Below are 5,542 nucleotides of genomic sequence, written 5' to 3'. Positions count from 1 at the left end.
ATCTGAGATCGGCTCGATTTGAGAAAGGGGAAAACATTTAACCAGATTTTTAAAAAAAAAACAATGGGTGGATTTTTATCATTATAGGGTGGTTGTGTACACACTGCCAACACACATTTCAGTTCAAACAACTTGTAAAAGTGCATGTAGCATGATATGACCCCTTTAATAAAATAAAAACATTAAGAGTATGCGTTTCATTTTGTATTCATTTACCAGTAAAATACTCAATTGCATCATATATTTTCATATTAAATAAATAAAATTAGCTTATTTTATCTTAATGTATATACTAAATAATATATATATATATATATATACATATACACGCACACATATATATACATGTTATACTCTATTTTGTCACAGAAATACATCAGATTATCAAGGTAAAATGACCCGGAAGATGAAGATTGCACCTACTTTTTCCCTGAAAATATAAATATCACATTCTTTGAAATAAAATATTACATTCATGCATTTCTTTTGGTATTTTATTATCACTAAATTACACAATTAATTTCCATATATAACAAGAAAATTCTATTTGATTTTATCCTGATGATTTTTATTTAATCTTTGTTGTTTTTCCTTAATTTAAAATGCTCTATTTTCTCAGAGAAATACATAACATTATGGTAGAATTGCAATTTAAATGACACGTCACGTGTTTCAAGATATTTATTTCTGCTCTCAGTTTTTTGACTTCTTACCCTGGATTGAAAAGTCCAGATCAAACCAACTTAAACTAGTCAAATGATGTAAGATGTAGTTTTAGGCCTTGAACTCAAATTGTTTCAGGTCACAAATGACCTGAATAGTGGAGTAAGGTTAAGATGGTCACTCTTGTTTAGCTGGGTAACTGGTTTGGGATGTTATACTAGCAAAAAATAAATGCTATAATGTTCCAAAAACCATCTTAACCATCAGGGTGCTGGGCTAAAATTGTTATTAGGTGTTTTATTATCATCATTATTCTCTAGAATCTTTTTCCTTCCACCAGGTTCTTCATCCAGGAATCAGACAGCAGGTGCAGATCGATCTGATCCTGTTGAAAGCTGGAAGTTTATTCCTCAACTGTTTGCCCGGCATCAAGTGGCTCAGCCTGCCTGAGATTGTAGATGAGTTTGAGAAGCTCATGACCAGACAGGTACTGATACTTTTAGAAAGACCCTTCCTTCATAAAAAGGTCTTTTGTTACTTGAAATAAAAAAAAACTAACTGAAACAATAATAATAATAAACAATACATTTAAAAATGTATACAAATTAATTACAACTATATAGACATATAAAAAGAAACAACAGCTAATAAAAATTAAAATGTAAAAGTAAAAACAAATATAATATTTGAAAAAAAAAAAAAAGTTTATTCCTCAACTGTTTGCCCGGCATCAAGTGGCTCAGCCTGCCTGAGATTGTAGATGAGTTTGAGAAGCTCATGACCAGACAGGTACTGATACTTTTAGAAAGACCCTTCCTTCATAAAAAGGTCTTTTGTTACTTGAAATAAAAAAAAACTAACTGAAACAATAATAATAATAAACAATACATTTAAAAATGTATACAAATTAATTACAACTATATAGACATATAAAAAGAAACAACAGCTAATAAAAATTAAAATGTAAAAGTAAAAACAAATATAATATTTGGAAAAAAAAACAAATATATAACTAAAATAAGAAAACGAAAAACTAAAATAGTATCTCAATGAATATCACTACTTCATGGAGATTTGGTATATTTGTGGTTTAATATCTCTTTGATGCAGATCGATCTTCGGTTTGAAGCGCAGAACATCGAAAAGTTCCAAAAGAACTTTAAAGATCTGCAGTATGTGAAGTTTCCAACGCCCCTCAGACCGTTTGTCACAAGGACTGTGTTGGTTGAAACATATGAGGTGAAAACGGCTGTGTTCATGATCATTTTAATATTGTATATCCGACTTAATTCCTCTGAGAAGAACCAACGCTTTGATTTATGCTCTTGTAGGAAAGTGAACCCATCTCAAAGTACCTGAGCTCCGACGTTCCAGAAGGAATCAAGCAGAGAATCGCACGGATGGGTGTCGATCTTCTTTTGAAAATGGTTAGTTACAGGAATCATTCACCTAGTTTGTTCCTTCATAAGAACCGATTTGGAGAAATGTAGCATTGCATCACTTGCTCACCAATGGATGTGAATGGGTGCCATCAGAATGAGAGTCCAAACAGCTGATAAAAACATCACAGTAATCCACACCACTCCAGTCCATCAATTAACATCCTTTGAAGTGAAAAACTGTATGTAAGAACCAAATCCATCATTAAAGGGGTCATATGATGCGATTTCAAGTTTTCCTTTCTCTTTGGAGTGTTACAAGCTCTTGGTGCATAAAGATCTGTAAATAGTATCATATGACCCCTTTAAGACGTTTTTATCTTCAAACTGTTGCTTCTGGCCAAAATACCATAATGACCATAATCCATAACGCTTCCTCCAGTGAAAACATCCATCCCTTGTTATCTTCTCTCATCAAAATCCACTCGCATATCTGTTTAGGACTGTTTTTTTTTTAAATTTGTAAATGGTGCTTTTATCTGTACATTTTTCTCTCCTGGTTCAGACGAGATGAACTTATTAACTGGAGAAAACAATATTATGGATAGAGGACACATATATTTAAGCCGTAACAATGGTTTGAAGTTAAAAACATCTTAATGAAGGATTGGGTTTTTTTGTTTTTTGTTTTTTTTTACAAACACGCAACTTTTGGCTTCACAAGACATTAACTGATGGTCTGGAGTCGTATGGATTACTTGTGGATTACTGTGTTTTTATCAGCTGTTTGGACTCTCATTCTGACGGCACCCATTCACTGCAGAGGATCCATTGCTGAGCAAGTGATGCAATGCTACATTTCTCCAAACCTGATGAAGAAACAAACTCATCTACATCTTGGATAGCTTGTGGTGGTCAGCATGAGGCCGACTCCTCCTCTACAGCTGGTGCTGCTGGACGCGGGCATCGTGGCACAGGTCAGCGGATCAGCACAACTTCAGAGCCGTGTTTACCGCTGTCGTTCTCAAACAGGTAAAAAACATACTCTATGGGGATTTTGGTTCTTTTGTTGACATTTCTGAATGTGAATATATTAGCGGCAAATTTCAAGTGAATACAAATGTTCGAGACTTGTTTGTTGAAATCCGCATCAGTGTAATTTTAGTATTTACCTTCAGGCCATCCAAGATGTAGATGAGTTTGTTTCTTCATCAGATTTGGAGAAATGTAGCAATTGCATCACTTGCTCACCAATGGATCCTCTGCAGTGAATGGGTGCCGTCAGAATGAGAGTCCAAACATGTGCTTGTGTTGCCAGGGTGAGCGAGTTGCAGAGCTAATCCTTCATCACGCCCGCGCCAATGAGTGCCAGGATGTGACGCGTTTCAAGAAGGAAATGGCTGAACTAGTGGATCATGCACTCCGTGACACACTTTCTCTGGGAAAGGTGCGGAGTTACGCATCACTACCTTCATCACTTCCATAATTAGTTAAAAATCTGTATACTACCAGTCAAGTTTGAACTAACTGAGACTTTTGTTTTTGAAAGAATTGAGGTATTTTTGAAAGATGTCTCTTCTGCTCACCAAGGCTGCATTTATTTGAAGAATACAATAAAAATGGTAATATTGCAAATGTTATTACAATTTAAAATATTTTATATTGTAATATATTTTAAAATGTGACTTATTCCTGTGATGCGCAACTGAATTTTCAACATCATTACTCCAGTCTTCAGTGTCACGTGATCTTCAGAAATCATTCTAATATACTGATTTGCTGCTTAAGAAACATTTTTTAAAGTTTAAAACCATTGCTTTATATTTTTGTGGAAACAATGATACGCTACCATTGAAAAGTTTGGCATGTGTACGTTTATAAAAAAATAAATAAAAAAAAGCAAGACATTTAAGTGAAAAAAGAAAGAAATTCATACTTCTATTCATCGAGAATGTGTTAAATTGATCAAAAGTGACCGTTAAGACATTTATAATGTTACAAAAGATTTCTATTTCAAGTGAATGCTGTTCATTGAACTTTCTGTTCCAGGAGATCCTGAAAAACTGTTATGGTTTCCATCAAAATATTAAGCAGCAAAAACGGCTCATGTTGGTTTACATGACTCGTGTTGTTTTATAGATTCAGGTGGCCGAGCTGTTGTCTCGAGTCTTTGGTTTACTGATTCATCTCAAGGTGAGAGCAGCTGGTCTTAACACAAGTACATCATAAAATGTCTGTAAAATAATGCTTATTGGCTTAATGTAACCTCTACCTTTCAGTAATTCAAAAAGCAGCCTTTAAATGTATAAACAGGAAGTAGTACTAAAAAGCTAAGCAATTCTGTTTTAATCTGAATGATTGACTTTGACCTTAGGTAGCTTTTAAAGGTTATAATTGAATTTAGCAGTAACATAACTGAAATAAAATGTAGTAAACCTATTTAAATGTTATATACATATATAAATACCATATGTTATTTAAATAATGCATAGACCGGAACTGCATGCAAAATAAATGCTAACATACAAAGCAGAAATTTCTGTGTTAAAAATCTGGCATGCACAAATAGTTAATGTGACATGAGTGAGTGAAAATGCATAGTGATATTGTGATTTTACACTGTATTTTTATACTATTGTGTGTTTAAATGAGATGTTTTGCTCTTCCTGTTGCAGTGAAGTTGGAGAGTAATTTTGCATCTATGGTGTTTGCCATCATGGTCTTGGAGGGTTTGGGTAGATCCCTGGATCCCAGCCTTGACATCCTGGAGATCGCCAAACCCCTCCTGCTGAAAAACCTGCTCTGATACAGTCAACATTTACCTCACTGTTCCAGACGCCAATAACAGCCTGCTGCTCAAATAAAGAGTGCGGATCAGGAAAAACTACATATCTGGGATCAATTTACATGTACATGGTTATAGGGAAAAGTTAAAGGTGTTCCTGGATCATTAACATATGCTGTAATATTGGGTTTGGATTATACACATGGGGCCAGATTCAGTCTTTTTGTGTCTATTATGTACGATACGTCAACTAAATCCTACATCCTGGTTTATAAATTCAGTGTCAAATTACTACATACGCTGCTTTCACTTTTTTTTCACGTTGAGTGTGTTTATCCATTTTACCAAGTGCATTAAACCCAAAACTGCTTTTAAAATCCATGAAAAGTTACATATATTGTCATTAGAGTTAGTGGTTACAATCCATTAACATTTATAAAGGAACCAAGCAAGACTTTATCCAGGCACCTTTCTTTTGCTTGTGTATGTTTAAATATGTGACCCTGGACCACAAAACCAGTCTTAATAAGGGTCAATTTTTTTTAAATTGACAATGTATACATCATCTGAAAGCTGAATAAGCTTTCCATTGATGTATGGTTTGTTAGGATAGCACCATATTTGGCTGAGAGACAACTATTTGAAAATCTGGAATCTGAGGGTGCAAAAAAATCTAAATATTGAGAAAATCACCTTTAAAGTTGTCCAAATGAAG

At 34.1% G+C, this 5,542-nt stretch overlaps 1 pseudogene; it reads left to right on the top strand.

Moving 5' to 3' along the window:
- Positions 1–4,848, top strand: part of LOC107745568 (uncharacterized aarF domain-containing protein kinase 2-like) — an 8,024-nt pseudogene extending 3,176 nt beyond the window's left edge.
- Positions 4,849–5,542: the final 694 nt, after the last annotated feature.

The sequence above is a fragment of the Sinocyclocheilus rhinocerous genome, unplaced genomic scaffold (assembly GCF_001515625.1).
Source record: "Sinocyclocheilus rhinocerous isolate Xijiao unplaced genomic scaffold, SAMN03320098_v1.1 scaffold1099, whole genome shotgun sequence".
NCBI classification, from domain to species: Eukaryota; Metazoa; Chordata; class Actinopteri; order Cypriniformes; family Cyprinidae; genus Sinocyclocheilus; species Sinocyclocheilus rhinocerous.
This window is presented reverse-complemented; position numbering and strand designations above follow the sequence as displayed.